At 34.2% G+C, this 20,878-nt stretch overlaps 1 long non-coding RNA gene across 1 annotated transcript in view; it reads left to right on the forward strand.

Moving 5' to 3' along the window:
* Positions 1 to 20,452, forward strand: part of LOC129037381 (uncharacterized) — a 44,262-nt gene extending 23,810 nt beyond the window's left edge. The window contains exons 8-9 of the long non-coding RNA XR_008502785.1: positions 16,178 to 16,208; positions 20,312 to 20,452. This is a non-coding gene — a long non-coding RNA (uncharacterized LOC129037381). The remainder of the gene's footprint in view (positions 1 to 16,177; positions 16,209 to 20,311) is intronic.
* Positions 20,453 to 20,878: the final 426 nt, after the last annotated feature.

Consider the following 20,878-nt stretch of genomic DNA (forward strand, 5'->3'; position numbering starts at 1 on the left):
GGATGGCTTGAACCCAGCAGTCGGAGGTTGCAGTGAGCCAAGATTGAGCCACTGCACTCCAGCTTGGGTGATAGAGTGAGACTCTGTCTCAAAAAAAAAAAAAAAAGAAAGAAAGAAAAGTAAAGAAAAAATTGGGGCCCTAATCCAATGTGACTGATGTCCTTTTAAAATGAAGGAGAGGCATAAAAGCTCACTCTCTCTGCTGGAGCACAGAGGAAAGGCCATATAAACACACAGGGAGAAGGCCACCATCTGCGAGCAGAGGAGTGGGGCCTCACCAGAAACCAACCCTGCTGGCACCTTGATCCTGGAATTCCAGCCTCAGAACTCAGAGAAAATAAATTTCTGTGATTTATTCCACCAAGTTTGTGTGATTTTGTTATGGCAGTTTGAGCAGACTAATACAATTTGTGAATCAATTTTCCATTAACCTTACCTAATAAATGGTATGTTGTGCTTTTCCATGAGACAGCAGAAGACCTAAGAATTGAGTGCACACCGTTATGATGTAAAGAAATTAGCATTGAAACTGCAATTTATGTGGCAGGTTTTTTTTTTTTTTTGAGACAGAGTTTCGCTGTCACCCAGGCTTGAGTCCAGAGTCACGATCTCGGCTCACTGCAAGCTCCACCTCCCAGGTTCATGCCATTCTCCTGCCTCAGCCTCCAGAGTAGCTGGGACTACAGGTGCCTGCTACCACGCCTGGCTAATTTTGTATTTTTAGTAGAGATGGGATTTCTCCATGTTGATCAGGCTGGTCTCAAAACTCCCGACCTCAGTTGATCCACCCACCTCGGTTCCCAAAGTGCTGGGATTACAGGAGTGAGTCACTGCACCTGACCTTATGTGGCAGTTTTAATGGATTGCCAGATTATGGGGTAAAAATTACTGGATCTGAATATTTTAATTCATGATTATAGTTAGAATCTGCATCAGGAGACAGTAATATAAATTTAATTCCCAGAATCAAATTTTATTTTTAATTTGTTTACTGCAAGTTCATTTTCATACAAAGAATACAGAAAGACTAAATATATCAGTCATTTTTTTCATAGTTGAGGGGCTTTTCTTTTGTGAAATAGAGATTGATAGTGTTTGTTATATAATTTTAATGTAAATTTTAATAGACTTGATTATTAAATTACTATTTTGTACAATCATAAACCTACAGTTAATCTCTATATAAAATGAATTTAAAAATAAATAATTTGGATATCTTTATTGACTTTTCCCCTCATTTATAGAATAGTATATTTTAATTATATTGATTAACAAAAACAAAGACACATAAGTAGAACAAGTTAAAAATCCCCAGCAAATCTACATAGTAGGACAATAAGGGACTTAAAAATATTCCACTGAGAAAAGAATATTAAGAATTTGCTACATTTTTATCTATGTGGGAAATTACTTTAGGTGCCTTTTTATGGTTATTACTATTGCTTGAAAATAAAAAGGCTTAAAGAAATATGACAATTATAGTAGGTGCTGGAATTTTAGTAAATTTTCTGGCACTGATTCCAGGCTCTACTTTGTTTACGGCTTTGGGAAATTTATTTAACCTGTCTGAGCTTCAGTTTCTTCCACTGAAAAAAAGAAAATAATTATGGCACTCACTTTCTTTCCTTTTTTTTTTTTTATTATACTTTAAGTTTTAGGGTACATGTGCAGAACGTACACGTTTGTTACATATGTATACATGTGCCATGTTGGTGTGCTGCACCCATTAACTCCTCATTTACATTAGGTATATCTCCTAATGCTATCCCTCTCCCTTCCCCCCACCCCACAACAGGCCCCGGGGTGTGATGTTCCCCTTCCTGTGTCTATGTGTTCTCATTGTTCAATTCCCACCTATGACTGAGAACATACGGTGTTTGGTTTTTTGTCCTTGTGATAGTTTGCTGAGAATGATGGTGTCCAGCTTCATCCATGTCCCTATAAAAGACATGAACTCATCATTTTTTATGGCTGCATAGTATTCCATGGTGTATATGTGTATGGTACTCACTTTCTGAGGTTGGTTTAAAAATTGCATGAGATAATATATAAAAAATGCTTTGCATAGTGGACAGCACTTAATAGACACTAAGTGAACACTGGCTATATAATAATGTAAGAAGATATTTATAATCCATTTTTCTTTGATATTCAAAATAAACTTTAACATGTTTATGTCAGGCAAATAGAATTATACCAATTTAACATAATATACATTTCAGAGAGAAGTCTAGCTCACTCACCCACTTATAATCATCTGAGTATTTGAACTTTTTGCCCTAACAAAAAGCATTTTACCTATGAAAATAAGAGTTTACAACACCTTTCTGATATGTGTAGAGGAAAGAGTTTGCTTATTTTCTACCAATATGATAAATGTTTCCAAGATGCAGTTTCTGTATAATACAGAATCATTGAAGTAATCAGTCAATTATCAGGTTATCTTGATATCAATTTGTTTTCTCTTTCTCATGTTCCCTCTCTCTCTCTTTCTCTTTCTCTGTCTCTCCCTCAGCTAAAATAGCATCCTCCAGGATAAACAGGTGAAGAATCACAGAGCAATTTAAAAATTATTACAAGATACATAAAATCGTATATTATGAAAGGAAACACTCAAGTGAAAATGCCATTTATACTCTAATAATGTAGTCTTACTTTGTATCTTGATATACACAAACACTTTCTCATTTGACAGAATAATATACCTTTGTTCAGCTGAGGGTGTTTTGGAATTAATAATCAAGAATGAGGTGGTTTAGGGGATACTATGCAAGGAAACTTCTAACTTTTAAAAAAATATTACATGAGGGATTTAGTAAAGAGCTGAAAAAAAAAAAGGCAAGCATAGTGGTGAGGAAAAGATATTATCATTAATTACTTTTCAAGGTTGTCTGCTGCCTGCAGATTTGTTAGCTCCGTCATGGAATATGTCACAAGGGAGTTACTTTTGAAGCAGTAACAGAAGTGTTTGAAAAATCTCAATATGATGCATGAGTGTAATCTCCTCTTTGCAGATGTTAATTCCCTGCTTGCTGCAACTAGGAAGCAAGTGCCAACATATTTGGGAATGCTCCTTCCTGTTGGACAGCAGCACACAGACAAGTTGGAAAGGAATCCTATAACAAGCTAGCTGCCATACATATGGAATGAAGCCTAGTTAAAAAGTCTTTCCAAGTGCTTGAGTATTTTTAGATGATATTTAGCCCCCTTTAAATTGAAAGACGAAATGCAGCAATTGAAACTGAGTATGTACTCTGATTTTGGTGGGGAGGTAATTCCCCATAAGATGTTGTGTCTCTGGTGAACTCTCAACAAATTCAAAATATAAGATGTTATCAAACTTGCCCTTTTTCACAGAGCACTTTCTTAATCAAAAAAAAATCATGATAGTAAAAGAAAAACTAAACAAACATTTTCAATTTTCAAGGTCGCATAGGATAACTTTGAAAGTCTACGTTCGTAAAAACAAAAAAAAAAAAATATAAAGAAAAGTAAGAACAAGGATCAGGAAAAGATCATAAAAAGATTGACCATCTAAACAACAAACATTGGCTTTCTAAAAGAAAAACATATATTTATTTGGGAATAGAGCATTGCAGTGAGAATACTCGTGCCATATTAAACCATGTGGATATTTAGAGATGTAAAGAAAAACCATGGTTTCTAAAGGAAAAAGAATGAAGAGAATTACATAATTGTTTTGAAAGCATTATCCCTGGCTACAAAGATCACAAGGGTGATGCCAGTCTGAGTTTGGACAGGCAATTGCCGGGCAGATATCTTTGCAGAAGTATTTTGTATAAGGTTTTGATGGTCTTTGTACAAGGGTGTGGTTTTTGCAGAGGTTACTGTGATAATTTTTGTTATTACGCATACAAGCATGAGGACATTCTCCTCACTGCCTTTCCTGGCTGTATTTTTGGGGGATTTTTTTTTTAACATTAGTAATTCCATTTGGATTCTGACAATTTTCACAAGATTGTAAAGTTAATATTTTTCCCATGGAAAAAATAAAATATATAACTTAAAATATAGAACAAAATTGGAGGAATTTTTAAAAATAGAAATAAATTTTCAGGATTAATATAAACTTCTAACTGGTCACATATGATAATACAACAGATGGCCTTAACTATCTAATAAAAGTCATTCTATATGAACAAATGCAGAAGAAAATATGTTTTCTAAGTGTTTTCTTCGGTTCTAATTGTCCTAGTAATAGCTTAAACACATTGTCCATGTACTGAGAACTTTTATTAACATCCCTTGGGATTATAAATATAAGAAGTGGAGAGCTAATATTGACTTTTTAGTGTTTGCAATCCACAATTTTATAATATAAACTGCAAATGTGTAAAACAATTTAATTTCTAGATAACTCTAAAATACTCTTATTTTCTTAATTTGACACACGAGGAAACTGAAGAACAGCACAATCATTTTGCATTCCTCAGTGGTTAATTTTTGTCAGATCTGGGATTTGAACCACTGTTATGTATTGCTAAAATGGTCTCCTAAACCTTTTTGTAATCAGATAAATTTCCAAGGATGGAAGAATTAAGAGTTTTTCTCTAGAAAAAAACAATGTATGTACCTATTATTTATAAATGAAATGAGAAAAAGAAAGAACAAGAAGAAGCAGGAGAGAAGCAATAGAGAGATAAAGAATTAATTAATTAATTAAGAATTATACCCTATTAAATCTGAATACCTACAGATAAAATAAGCCAGCATTTCTCAAAAGTCCAAAGGTGTGTGTGTGTTGGGGGATGGGGGGGGCAGGAGCAAAGACGGCATTTCTGTTAACAGTTATTTTGATATAAGCTTAATTATTTTCATTCTAGGCAAATCTAATCTGCTTTTAAGATAGCAATGTTGAAAAATGGAACAGAATGGCTTAAAAGTCACCATTGTACAATAATGAGGTGAATGCATCTCATTCGTCTCATAAAACAGTGAAGTGTTAAAGCCAAATTCAGCTGTAATTTTCATTTGTTTTCTATCTCTCAAGGAATACTACACTTTTCCTTAAATAACAACAACTGTGGCTGGGCGTGGTGGCTCACACCTGTAATCCCAGCACTTTGGGAGGCCAAGGGGGGCGGATCACGAAGTCAGGAGATCAAGACCATCCTGGCTAACACGGTGAAACCCCGTCTCTACTAAAAATACAAAAAATTACACAGGCGCGGTGGCGGACGCCTATAGTCCCAGCTACTCCAGAGGCTGAGGCGGGAGAATGGCGTGAACCTGGGAGGCGGAGCTTGCAATGAGCCAAGATCACTCCATCCTGGGCAACAGGGCGAGACTCTGTCTCAAAACAAACAAACAACTGGAAAATTTGTTCTAAATAGCTTCATGGGAAGAGATAATGAGCTATGCAGCTCAATATAATTCAACAAATATTTGTTGAGTATCTACTCTATACTAGAACCTGTTCCAGATGTTTGAAATAATTCAGTGAACATACCATTTTTTATAAAAAAAGAAAAGAAAAAAGACCACTTTCTTTACCTTTGTGGAGCTTGCATTCTATCAGTGGGAGACATACACTACACCATTGTTACACTAAGTAAGTATAATATTTAGCAAATTCTTATAAATTGTATGTTACCTCAGCATCCATTTTGAAAATAGGTTTAACTTGCACATACCAGAAGCTTGGCTTAGTGACCCTCAAAGGAGTTTTCACTTCCTCCAAAGTTCTATATGTGGTCGCCTCCGATATCTGCCTTATACAACTGTCTCCTGGTGACCACCTCCCTGTGGGACAGCAGATACAACCTACCCCTCTGGCCTTCTCACCTTTCATGGACTGTGTAGATGCTGCAGTGGCCCCTGCTCAGTTACAGTGTGACTATTGTACTTGTGCCTGCTTGCTGTAAGCCCACTGTATTAGTCCGTTCTCACGCTGCTAATGAAAACGTACCTGAAACTGGGTAATTTATACAGAAAAGAGGTTTAATTGACTCACAGTTTTGCATGGCTGGGGAGGCCTCAGGAAACTTACAATCATGGCAGAAGGGGAAGCAAGCACATCCCTCTTTACGTGGTGGGAGGAGAGAGAAGAATGAGAACTGAGTGAAGGAGGAGGCCCTTTAAAACCATCAGATCTCCTGAGAACTCACTCACCATCAGGGGAATAGCATGAGGGAAAAGGCTGCCATGATTCAATTACCTCTCACTGGGTCCCTCCCACTATGTGTCAGGATTAGGGGAATTACAATTCAAGATGATATTTGTAAGACTGAGCATGGTGGCTCATGGCTGTAATCCCAGCACTTTGAAAGGCCAAGGCAGGCGGATCTTCTGAGGTCAGCAGTTCGAGACCAGCCTGGCCAACATGGTAAAACCCCATCTCTACTAAAAATACAAAAATTAGCCAGGCTTGGTGGTGGGCGCCTGTAATTCCAGCTACTTGGGTGGCTGAGGCAGGAGAATCGCTTGAATCCGGGAGGGAGAAGTTGCAGTGAGCCAAATGGTGCCACTGTATTCCAACCTGGGTGACAGAGCAAGACTCCATCTGAAAAAAAAAAAAAAAAAAAAAAAAAAAAAACAGATATTTGGGTAGGGACAGTGACAAACTATATCACGTACCAATTAAAACTTCCCTTGGAAACCTGCTTGGATAATGCCCTCAAACCCCAAAAAAGGCTTCAACTCACAGGTCTCTCTGCCTCTCTTGCTCTCTAACTGATGGTTGAATGTGTGTGTTATATGGCTTCCCATTTCCTGTTGCCCCTGCAAGACCTGCCTTTTTTTCTCTGGATCCGTAAGTAATAAGCTGCTTCTGTTATTTCATGTGTTTTCTTGAGTTGCCTGCACTGTGGCTCACCTGAGCAACACACCAAAACCTATCTTCTTTCCTAGTCAGAGCGCTCCTAGAGAGCGGCTATGGTAGAAATAAAATGGACACAAGTCAGAAAGAACCACGAAAATGTCTGCCCATATAAATGAGTTTCCTGTGAAAGGGACCAGTGATCCCCAATTGGATACTTAAATATTAGAATGTATACAGGGATAAAGAAGCATCTTGTGAAAGGCACATTGTAATATGTACAACCAAATACAAATCCTCTGGAGCTCCATCAGGGCAGGGCCAGAGTTGATAGCTAATCTCCTAAAAGAGATCTTGAGACACATGCAGGAAAAAGGCGCTTTGGCAAAATACAATCACAGCAAGATTATGTTATGTATAGGCATTGGAAGTATGGATTATTATTTCAAAAGTGAGACTGTGGTAGGCCTCAGTAAGAAGAGCACACATGAGCTAGTGAGTAGAGGTAAAAGCATTTGTTAGAAAGATATCTGGGGAGACAACCAGTACAAATGCCGTAACGTGAAAGTGTGGCTGGTGTGTTCCAGGAATTTCAAGAAATACTCCTCCTACGTGCCCTCTGTGATATGAAGGCCATGAATTATCGGGAGAGCAGAAGATGAGGTTAGAGAAGAATCAGAGGCCCAACCACACAGAGGGACTCGTACCAATGTGAGGATATTGTGTTGTTACTTTTAGTTACATGGAAACCTATAAGCAGGATTTTGAGCAGATAAGTGACATGATTTCACATATCATTAAAGAATCACTCCAGCTGCTCTGCTACAAATGGACAGCATGGGGGCAAAGATAGAGCACAGAGACAGTGAGGAAGCCACTGCAGAAGTCTAGACTAGTAATGATAGTGGCTTGGGTTAGAATGATGAGCAGTGAGATATCAATGAGATAGTTAAAAGTAGTCAGAGTCTGTTTACATTTTAAAGGCAGAGCCAGAAATGTTTCTGAGTGCCTGATGTGAAGGAAAAATATACTTAAGTATAACATCACGTGCCATTTGTGTCTGACGGCGTGAAAAGCTGAAATTGTCATCAACTGAATCGGAAAAGGTGGTAGATGAAGTAGATTTTGGGGGAGATAGGAAGGATTCAGTATTAGATATGTGGAATTTGAAATGTCTACCAGACACTCTAGTTGAGAAGTTGAGTAAGTAGTTTGACTAATCTGTATTTTCAAGAGAGAGGTCCGTATTAGAGATGGTATTTGGAATTCATTGGCACGTAAGCCATTTGATTGAATGAGATAACCACTGCAGTGGAGAAGTAGAGGAGAGATTTGAGGATTGGGTCTTGGAAGTCAATATTATTGTGTGAGATATAAAAGAAGGAAAAGAAAGAAGACAAGAGTTAGGAAAGCAAACAAGAAGAGTAGTATCCTGGAGGCAAAATGAGAAAAGTGTATCAGGAAGGAGATAAAGGTGGGCTGCATTATATGGTTCTGATGGGCAATATAAAATCAAATATTAGATTTAGCAAGGTAGAGGTCAATGATTACACCAAGAACACTTTTGCTAGAATGGGGATAAATGTATCATCAGTGTAGCTTCATGATAGGATATGTAAAGGGAATTTGGGAATAGTGTATGTACACAACTCTTTCAAGGAGGTTTACTGAAAAGGGAAACAGAAAAGTAGATTGGTACTTGGTAAAGGAAATAGGATCAGGTCAAGATAAATTACATTTTTAAATGAGAGAAATTTCAGTTCATTATTATGCTGATGACAATGACCTGATGGGATTGTTAATTTTATGTATCAACTTGGTGAGTGTATTGTCCACAGTTGCTTGGTCAAATATCAGTCTAGAGGCTGTTGTTAAGGTATGTTTTAGACATGGTTAATATTTAAATCAGTAGATTTGTATTAAAGCAGATTACCCTCCATAAGTTGGGTGGACCTCCTCCAATCAGCTGAAGGCCTTAAGAGAAAAAATCACTGACATTCCACTAAAGGTTTGGCCTTCAGACTCAAGACTCCAGCATCAACTCTCCCCCAGTCTCCAGCCTGCTGCTCTTCAGCATTCACACTTGCCAGCCCTCACAATGGTGGGAGCCAATTTGGGGGATACTGGCATTCAGTTTAACACCCTGCTCTGCAGTGATCAAGGAGCAGTTAGAGGATGTGGTATAGATACCATACATGCATCAATTTGGTGATTGGAGTCTGTAAATTTGCTTTCGGTGGTGGAAGCCACAATTTCATCAGCTGCAGCTTAGGAATAGGAAGCATGGAGGTTTGGAGAGAGGAAAGGATGGCTAATAATTAAGATTTAATGTGCTAAGGATATTTAGTATGGTTGCTAAAATGCATTAAGTTTCCACTTGAAGTTAATGTCAAAAATCTTCAGTGAGATCTGTCAGTCTGGTTATGTATTTTTCTCCATGTCAAACTTCATGGGTGCAGATAAAAAACAGCTAGAGGGTTAGATTTAATCAGAGTGTGGTTCTGTCATTCAAGTAAAAAAGAAACAAGAGAGATCATGGGAATCAAATGTGTGACCATGGATTTCAACTGGGTAAAAAAGGGGGCAAAGACTTTAGAGGATAAAGAACAGTGAAATAACAGAATTAAAGGATTTATGATTCTTGGGGTCTGGGTTAGATAGTGAACAGTAAATATAGGAAACCAGATAATATTATGTCTTTTCACAAAGGGACCGTATTTTTTAAAAACAGAGTGTTCTTCTAAACCAGTACTCCACATGAAATAATGGAAAAGAAAGTCTTAAAAAGAAATTTCTACAAAAAAAAATTCTATACTGATACAAAGATTGCCACCATGTCCAATTGTAGGCCCTAGAAAGCTAGTCTGAACCATATAAATACTATTTTTATTTATACTACAATGTAAGTAATTCTGGTCCAGGTGTCCCAATCATGTAGAAGGGCCAGAGGCATTGGATCAAGGAAATATGTGCCCACATGTTTAGAGCAAATTGCTTTGTTACTTGGCAGGAATCAGTCAGGAAAGCTGGAATATTCTTTTTTCTCACAGCTATGTCATTTCTATATTGCTTGACCTAAAGGAAAAGAAAAAAAGAGCCAATATCTTCATTACAAGATGGACTCCTGAGAATACTAATTCCAGCAAAAAAGAAGAAGATCTTCCTAAAAAACAAGGTCTAACCAAGGTTTTTAATATCATTTTTTTTTGGCTTGGTTGTGGAGTGAAATAAAAAGTCTTGCTCTCTCCTCATTGTATATTGGGCAAGAGAATGGGAGATTAAGGAAAGATAGGCACCAAGTCCTCTCACAGGCCTATGAATAGATATAAGGCAGGATATCTATGCAAATGTTTTGGACCCTACATACAATATCTGTAAATTATCAGAATTTCAAAATGATGTCTTTTAAGAGACTTTAAAGACATGCAGTTTACACAGTATCAATCCAGTAACGGAATATGAAAATGGTTTGATAAACATTTATAATACCATAGAACTGTGCTGTATCCAAGCAGGGGAATGTGTTGTTGTATGTCAGCCAACACCAATGAAAGCTAGGGTAAACCTTTGAATCACAGGCAATTCTCTGTGGGACAGTTCAACAATAATTGAACTATTGCATCTTTTCCATCATATTTGTAGATGTTTTTAGCTAAATTTGGATCTCAGGTTTAGCTTTGTGTGGTTTAAAGTAGTAAAAGTAAGTGTCTTGAACCTCTAGGAGTATGGTGAAGATCAAATTACATAACATATATGAACAAAGCAAAACATAAAAATTGTTAATATCCAAATAAAATCTGTTTGTTAAAACAAGTTATATATATATACATATATATATGTACATACACACACACACACACACACACACACACGTAGGTTTCCTCAGTTAAACATTGCCTACAATAAGTCAGGAACACAAAATGAAAATCAATATCAACGTCAAAGAACTTTTTTAAAAATATAGCTATTATTTCATCAAATAAAATGCTACCTGCTGCCTGCTTTATAAAGTTAACCATTTTTATGTCAATTCACAATTTCAGTGAATTGGATAATCAACACATTTATTTTATCAAAATGTTTAATATGTAACTATTAAAATACATTTATGGATATATGTATTTAAAATTAAGTTGGCTATTGTGTACTTATTCTTTCAATATCATAGACAAGCCTCTACTCACTGTTTGCATACCCTTTTCGCCTTCCTTGCCTCGCCTTAAGAAAGAAGTGAAATGTAATATAGTTTGGACAACAGGAATCGCAATAGTGCAATGGGCTAAGGATAAACCTTTTTTATTGTCTGGAGCAAGTGGAAAGAAAATGATAAGATGAAATGGTAGCACTGGATGTAAATGGGATAAAACAAAATATAGAAGAGATTCTCTATATTTAGCAAGCTTTCACAAGTGTTCAGAGCTTAGGGAAAACACTAATATGCTTAGCTCCTGAGTTTTGGTGTCAGTGAAATACAGGCATGCATTTTTATTTCTAAAGTAAAATAAATCCTATTCTTGAGAAAGTTCATGCTGTTAAATAGGCAGATTCAGATGCAGGATAGGCACGGGGAGAGATTTTCTTCAAAATTAAAGTTCTATCCTTTATTAAAAACACAGTCCTAGTGACAGAAACATGTTCCAGAAATGTGCTTATTACAATTTGAATGGAATTATTTGCACAATTCAAAATTATATTGCTTTAGTTTATCGTAAAGATCAGTTATATGTCTAAGGAATTATCTGGAAATATTTCCCATAAAAATACATATTAAAATAACAGAGAATTATGGTTTATTAGGAAAATTATCTTTTATTATATGAATAGATGACATTCTTAACGTGTAGGCAGGTGATGAAATGTCCTTCAAAACATTGTAAGACAGATGCATTTATTTTTCAGTTATGACAACATGTTTACTATAGTCTTTTATTCATTAATTCAAAACATTTATTTTTTTCTTTCTGTTATGCTCTATATGCAAAGTTTTAAAAAACAATATACAGAAAATAACATATAGATGAGAAATAATGTATAGAAATTATTACAAACAAATTAGAATATTATGAATTCTGAAGAAAATAAATTGTGAAAAAAAACTCAGTTCAGAGTTAGCCAAAAAAGGAAAACCCCTGTCTTCAAGAGTTTAAATCCTTCAATTCATTTATTTCCAAGTGTATAATGATATTGAAATGTATGTCACATACAATGTAAGAAATGGAGGTTAAAATAATAAATAAATCAGTTACAATTCTTATGTTATAGTTCTTTTGAAGACATTATAGATAGATACATGTATGTGTGTGTTTTATTAAATGAATGTGTGTGTATTTAGATGACAAGTGATGCAATTACTATGGTGAAAAAAGTACAAAGTGCTGAATATAAGGCTGAATGGATAATTTAGTCATTGTGGTGTGATAAGCAGATTATAAGTCACAGTCTGTAAGAAAAGAAAAAGTAAAACAAGATAGACCCCTGAGAATACTAATTCCAGCAAAGAAGAAGAATATCTTCCTAAAAAACAAGGGGATAAAAAGAAACAAATATATAATTCAATTTTTGAAAGGATACATTAGCAAGCTTTGTGAGACCTCAAAGATATGTCAGGAGACAAGAAATGCCTCTTGTCAAACATCAAGAGACAAGGCTGGGATAAAGTGCTGGAAGTAAGTTGCTATTCTTTCCATAGTGTTACTCTTTGAAACCAGAGTTAAAAAGTAAAATTGTCTATTTAGAAACTAAATTTTATGACTGGGAACTGTGTCTCATGCCTAGAATCCCAACGCTTTGAGAGGCCAAGACAGGAGAATTGCTTGAAGCCAGGAGTTCGAGACCAGCTTGGACAACAAAGCAAGACCCTGTCTCTGCTAACAATAAAAAATAAAAATAAAGTAGCCAGGCACAGTGGTGTGCACCTGTAGTCCCAGTTACTTGGGAGGCTGAGGCAGGAGGGATATGGGAGCCCAGGAGTTTGAGGCTTCAGTGAGCTATAATCATTCAACTGCACTCCAGCCCAGGGAAGTGAGACCGCATTTCTACACAAAAAAAAAAGAAAAGAAAAAGAAAAAAAGAAAAAACTATATATTTCACACACACATACATTACATTTCATAACTATCAAGCACTTGAAATTTAATTACAGAACTGCATTGTGGAACTATGGAAAGACTGGGAACAAAAAGGGCTCCAGCTTGAGTCCTAAGTTACTCCAAAACTACATGACTATTAAAGAGGGAGCAAGTGGAAAAGAACACCAAGAAAGAAGAAAGAAACAAGAAGGGGGAGGGTAGAGAGAGAGAGAGAAGAAAGAATTGACGGAAGGAGAAAGGAGAAAGTGTATGGGGAGATATATCATACAAGAAATAAAAAAAGATATTGCTAACTGAAAGAAATAAATGCTGCCATGAAATCTAGTAAAGTATGGTAAAGTGAAATATGTAAAAGTTGCCCTTCACTTTGGTATCATGGAAATCGATGGTGACTGTAGGAGAAATTCTGGTTGAGCGATAGCAGCAGATTCCAAGTAAGAAGGTGTGTAACAAAATGGACCGGAGTGTAGCAAAATACTGGTTTTATATGAAAACAACTCTTAGAGTCCTATGGCTATGAAGATGGTAGAGTATAAGGCAGTAGCTGTAGGCATTATTTGTAATTAAAGGACATAACAGGTGTGGTATTCTGAACCCCCACTGAATTCACCAACCACAGACCTGATCAAAACAACATGCTGCTTTTAAAATAAAAGCGCTACACATTTTAGAATGTATTTATGGAAATATGTTATCTGTTAAAACTGTATTTGAATATGCATTAATATTTTGTCTTTATTAAGAACCAATAACTATTGTGAATTATTTTATTGAGATAGAATTATGTAAGATAAATTTTAATGCAATTAAATTCTTTTTCTATATAACATGAAGAACATTCGAATCTTAAAATCTTCCATTCAACATACTCTTTTAATTTATTGAGCAAAATGTAAAAACACAGGAATAGCTTTGCATACTATAGTCATTTTATTCTTCAAAAGATTTAGCAAAGGTTATAAGAGAAATGGAAATTCTAAATATAAGTTAATATAATATAGTCTGAAGGTACACTTTTCTAAATTATCAATAAAAGTGAAATCACACAACAAATGTTTATATTGCATTTAAACAAACAAAAAGCAGGACACAGTTCTATATTTAGAAACATTGAGAATTGTTAAGAAATATTAATTATTAAAGATAAGCAACATTATCCAATTGTGGTTTTTTTAGTACATGTATATCTTTTCTGTAGATCTGAGTAATGATTTTAAAAGTAAAGTTTAATACACATACAATATAATAGTAATTTTCACCAAATCTATAATAGTCTATGTGAGTAAGTGATTAGAATATCCCCAAGCAGCTACAAATGTTCATTTTAAGATGCAATTTAAAATCAATTACTTGACTAAAAGTCAAGTTATGGAACATAATTCCCATTTTACAGGGATATGTTTAAAGAAGCTAGATTGAGTCCCTATATGGCTATTTTTTAACTTCTGATTCATAATTTTTAATAGTCTGTCTTCATAGAATTTCCAGTAAAATAGGTAATCTGTTAATGTATGACATAATGTGAAAATGGGAAAACCAAAAGGTCTTTCAGTAAATGAAAGCCAGTGTGTCCAAATGTGTTTTGAAATTTTAAAATACTATTGTGACCAACTGCAATTCCGAAAATGTCGTAAAACAGATTTATATTAGAAGGGAAAAAGATATAAATTACATACCACTTGAAATAAAATGGTCTTTTTAAACATACTGGGTCATTAGAGAGCAAGCCCCACCACTTCCACAGCGTTCCCAAGCTTCTCTCTATCCTGTGACTCCAAACTTCATGATATAATAAAGTGAGGAAGAATTCTCCATTCTTTCCAGGATTATCCATCTCTCTTGTTCATATTGACTCATGAAAAAATTAATAGGACCACCAAGGCTTTCAAATCATCTTCATTGTACTAAGAGTTGTGACGTAATATCATACTTGCTTTTTGCAAGACCCCACTTTATTTTACATCTTCTTATTTAAAGACATTTTTCACTTTCATTCACCTCCACCTACTTCAGCATAGGCTTGACATGTGCTATATGTGTGTATCATGTTATATTATGCAGATTGTTCTGGCTATACATTTAATTTGCATAAGTGCTGTGTGTTACAGATCCCATTCCATTGTTAAATTTTTAAAATTTGACGTTGTCCTTAATTTCTACCCATATTGTTTTTAACTGTTCCATAATATTTCACAGTACAAGACCACATTATATGTACCTATTGGCAGAATAATGGACACATGGAGTTGCCTCTAAATCTTGACTACAATCCTTAACATATCCATGTGTTTCCTTTTTAGACATATATAAAGAAATTTCTGAGATATATTCATAGAAATGTAACTAAATAATGATAGGGTATAAAATACTTAGTTTTATTAAGTTCTTTTAAATTTCTTCTCATAATGCTTATACCACTTTACACTATTCTTGGTACATAAAGCTTTCCATTATACCATAATTTCACCAATGCTAGATATTATCTACCTTTATAAACTTTGACAAGCTCTATAAAATAGTGTATAAATTTTAATTGAGTATTTCTCTATTTATTCAAGAGTTTGATCATCTTTTCCTGTATTTGTTGGATTTTCAGATTTCTCAAACTGCCTACTTTGTTCTTAGTGAGCTGTTTTTTTTGGTGTACTTTCTATATAGTTTTTTGTTTGTTTTGAAGATCAATATTTTTCTTTCAGAATTAAATATCTGATAATTGTTCTGTCTTTACTTTGAGAGGTAAATTATATCCATAAGAACAATTTTTCTCCTTCTGGTGATAAAGGGCAATGTATTAAAAAATGACTTTTTAAGTATAGTAATCTCTTCTAAATATATATAAGGCCCAACACATGTGTTATTTGTTTGTTTGTTTTGTCATCTTGGGATTACGAAAGCTATAAAATGACTTTAGCTGTTGAATGCAAGTCCTTGAAATGTGCTTACTACATATTTATGGCAATATCAAAATATAAGTAGATATGTTACTATAGAGTTTGCAATTAGGAATAGGGGATTTTAAAAGTTAATTAGTTCCAAAGAATTACATATCAACAAAGACATAAAAAGTGGTTAAATTAAAAATGATTTGTGGTGAAACTTTGGAAATAATAGAATTTTAAACAAGTACAAATAAGATAAAAATTATGGAAAATTACAACAAACAAAACAACTCTAACTATCTATTGATTCCTAAAAACACCCATTCTTTAAATTCTCATTGTGTCAACACTAACCTTATTTTGAAGACCTCATTTTATAGCAAAAAAAAGGATGCATATAATAATAATGAATACTATCTTTTCTTTTCTAGGATTACTCAAAGTTATTGAAAAGAAATACAGGTAGATGCATCATTACTTGTTTCTCCCTTGACATAGCCAGAATTCCATGCTAGTGAGTTTCTGGTGTAGAAAAGTCACCTCTTTTGTCATAGTAGAGAATATTGACTTAATTATTTTAGCTGTTGCATGATTATCTCTAGTAAGGAAGCACAAGATTCTTAGAATTCATTTGTGCAATGCCAAAATTCATACAGTGTTAGAATTCAACAGAAAATAGACATCCTGTGAATACTGATGAACTAATGCATTCACTAAATATGTACAAATTTGACTGTATCTTTTTAGAAACTTACATTCTAGCAAGAATAAGTTAATTAGAATGAAAAGCTGAGGTAATTCAAAAAATATATGAAGACCCTAGGCTTTGGGGGCACAAAACTGTGAGGTACCTAATTTTGTTTAGATGAGGTCTCAGGAATAATTAAAAATATTTTGTGAAAGAAGCTGTAACTGAGATTACTTTTAGATGACTGGTAGTAATTAGGTCAGAGAAGGGATTGGAAAGGACATTTTAATATAAAGGGAACTTCATATATGTATTAATCTGTTCTGACACTGCTAATAAAGATATACTGTGAGACTGGATTATCTATAAAGAAAAGAGGTTTAATGGACTCACAGTTTCGCATGGCTGGGGAGGCCTCACAATCATGGCAAAAGATAAAAAAAGAGGAAAGGAATGTCTTACATGGCGGCAGGCAAGAGAGAGTATGTGCAGGGGAACTCCTCTTTATAAAACCATCAGATCTCATGAGACTTATCCACTAACGCAAGAACAGCATGGGAAAGACTTGTCCCTGTGATTCAATTACCTTCCATTGGGTCCCTCCCAGGACATGTGGGAATTAGGGGAGCTACAATTTAAGATGAGATTTGGTTGGGGACACAGCTAAATCATATCAATGTAGAAGGAAGAAAGGACAAATTATTGGAACTTAGGCTGTGAAGCAGAAAGAATTGTGACGTGAGTTTAGAAAAAGGATTCAAGTAGTAGAATATATATAGCCCTATACACTATCTTGAAATTTGTTGTGACGTGCTTTATGGGCCAGCATATTGATCAATTCTGGGAAATGTTCTCTGTGTACTTTAAAATATTGTATTAAATATAATTATATTAGTGCATCAGGCTATTTTCATTATATTGTTTTAAATTTTATTGGTTGCTTCTGGGTGTTTTACTTTTTTTTTTTGGTACTCTCTTAGTATATTCAAACTGCTATAACAAAATATCTTAGACAGAGTAACTTAAGAACAACAGATATTTATTGCTCACAATTCTGGAGGCTGGAAAGTCCAAGATCACGGCACTGCAGATACAGTGTTTGGTAAAGGATCTGTCTGCTTCACACATGGTGCCTTCTTGTTGTGTTCTTGCATGATGGAAGGGAAAAATAAACTCGCTTTCACTTATTTTATAAAGGCACTAATCTTATTCAAAAATGTTCCACCTTCATGACCTAATAAACTCCTAAATACGCCACCCCTTAATACTATTGTTTTGGGGTTTGGGCTTCAACACATGAATTTGAGTGGGATACAAACATTCAAATCATAGCATGCACTTTACTATGATGTATTTAAGTATGCTTTAAAAATATGTATTATCTATCCATGGGGTAATTAAACATTTTTGAGTTTGTGGCTTGATGTTTTTCATAATCTTGGAAAATATAGAGCGCTTGTATAACTTCTAATATTAATTCTATTCCTTAAAACTCTACTCTCTCTGGTCATTCAATGACATGTATTTTACACATTTTCACTTTGTACCATATGTCTCTTACATTTTTAAGAGATTTTCTTTCTTCCTCGCTCTCTCCCTCCCTTTTGCCCTTCATACTGTTCTTTCTTTTCTTCTCTCTTCTGTCCCTCCCCCTTTTTTAACCATATGTAATCAACAGTCTGAGTATTGTCTAGTGTTCTATTTTCCAGTTCACTAACCTGATATTCTCCTTTGTCTAATATATAGATAAATTATCTATTGAGTATGCCATATTGCTAGTGCTTTATTTTACTTACTATACTCTTCATTTTTAAAATACAAATTTATTTTTTCTAGATTTATTATGAGTAGAAATAATCAACTTTTTTTTACATATTACAGCTTTTAAAGTTTATGTTGTTTACTTTTGACACTGACATTGTTAGTTTTGTTTCTGCTGATTTTCAGATATTTGGTCTTTTGTCGTACTTGGTGCTTGTTTATTCACTTATTTGCTATTCATTTGAATACTGGTCATCTAGAAATGTCAATTTCTTGATAACAATTTGTTTTTTCTTCAAATGAGGTTTACTATCTCTTTTGTTAGATAGTTACATAAAGTCACATTATCTTAATCTAAACAGAGCCAGAGTATTCAAGGCTGGGATTAAGGCTTTGTAAGGGAGGGCCTATTGCTGATTCACTTGTTTCTAGAGCATAGCACTTCCTGGGTCTTAACTGCAATGTAGATTTTATGCTTCCTTCTCGGCAGCCCATGAACCCCCACGTTTGTCTCCAGTATAAGACAACAAATATTCTGCTTGGCTTTTTGGTTTCTTAGTTTTCATTCCTTAGCCTTTCACATGAGCTGCTTATAGACTGGGAAATACCTTAAGACACAAATCATTGTTGCATATGTTTTAGCTCACCTCATGGAACTGGCCTTCTGTCTGAGATTTTGCCCACTAAACCTGGTTGACTTGACAGCTTTCCAATGACTTCAAATATAAACTGTATTCTTCTTTCTTAGGTATTTCTAATCTTTTTCTTTGGATCTGTTAGTCTATGATAAAGTAATCATCAACAGGAGATAAATTGTATTTATTTCTGACTCATTCAGTTTCAGTAATTCAAATATAAAGCAATGTATCCTAATAAAACCCCAAACCTTTTAATATATATTACATCAACAGAAACAAACACACCAGAAAATACACAAGTCACACACAAATACACACATACACAAGATGGTTTATCCTTTTTCTTTCTTTACCATAATTTTAGCTCTTAATCAAAACATAGCAAAAAAGACAAAAACATACAGATAATACATCAGTATATATGTAGGCATTAGTTACTAATAGAAAGCCAAATATTTGTATATTTTTCAATTCATAAATAATGATTTTAAGGAATACTCTAGTTTAGTATTGTCCAATTGAAACATACGAGCAATATATGAGATATTTTAATTTTCTAGTAGTCACATTAAAAAAGTAAACAGAGGTTAAATATATTTTAATTATATATTTTATTTAAACCTGTCTCTCTAAAGCATTGCATCAACATATAATCAATATTTGAAAAGAATTAATGGGATGTACTACATGCTTTTTTGTCCAAACTGTCTTTAGAATTCAGTGTATATTTTTCAGTGTGTTTGGTGTATTCAGTGCTTATAGCACATCTCATTTCAGACTACCCATATTCCAACTTCTCATTAGTAACATGTGGTTAACAGCCATCATATTGAAAAGTAGAATTCTAGTTTCATTTTAATATTATCTTTATAATTAACAAGTGAGTCTGAAAATCAGGAAGGTAGATATATCTCTTGAATTTTATCTAGATAATCTTTGTAATATAATTGATGAGAAAAAAACAAATACAAATCAAGAGAGGGGAACTTCAATTAATGTTGAGATATACTATATATAACTGTTTAATCTATTCTCTTCCATATTACTTATCTTTATTAGAATTAAGATATATTGGTAGTTTTCACTGAGTTCATCCTATTTATAAATATAGATTTCCTTGCAGTTCAGTTTTCCTGTTAAACTGTGTTTATTTTATTAAATTAATTATCCTGTAAAATAATAGAGAATTACAATTACAATGTAATTGAATATTAGTGGTTTAAATAAAGCCCCTTATTAATTTTGCCAAGGAGGTAAGTTTCTACACCACATAATTCTAAAAGTTATTGTAAAATTTAGAGGAACATGGGACCCTATATATTTCAAAGTCAGAATATCGGTATAGGGAGAGTAGATTATTCACTTATTTCATTGATAAAAATGAAAAGATTTGTTTTCTCAAGTTATCTCTGTGAAATATTTTTGTTAATATGTTCCAGAAAAGTTTGTTTATTTATTTATTTATTTTTTCTGAGTAGGTTCTGGTGGACAATTTCCAGTCTGGTGTCTGCATTTGGAGAGATTCTACAGCACATGCATGAATGGCAATAATCTTTTATTACAAAGTGGTTTCCAAAATGATCAGAGAAAGCAATAAAATTCTAATTTCATTCCAAAAATATCATTTGTTTTGGTACATTTGAATCATATAATCTATGCTTTATTTTATGCAGTGCCAGCAATAGCTTCTGCTAAACTACATAATCAATTTTTTCCAAGACATTCAGCTCTTCTAAACCAGTAAATTTTTATGAGAGGTGGGGTTTGTGGAGAAGTAGAATAGAAGGGTTTGAAAAACATTAAAGCATGTAATCCTTTAATTTATGTTGCCATTAATGACAGCCAAGGGTCAGAGTGCTAGGTTTATTACCTTTTAAGCACAAATTAATAGTTGATAAAAGTAGGAACGTGTTATGGAACATACAAGTGATTGTAACACCTACAAACATTGAAATACTAGGGCTAAAGCTGTTCTTGCTTGTGGGTTCCTAGGTTTATTAAATCATAGAAAATGAGTTTTATGAACAATCATCCAGATGGGAAAA

This window comes from Pongo pygmaeus, chromosome 4, assembly GCF_028885625.2.
Source record: "Pongo pygmaeus isolate AG05252 chromosome 4, NHGRI_mPonPyg2-v2.0_pri, whole genome shotgun sequence".
Lineage (NCBI taxonomy): Eukaryota > Metazoa > Chordata > Mammalia > Primates > Hominidae > Pongo > Pongo pygmaeus.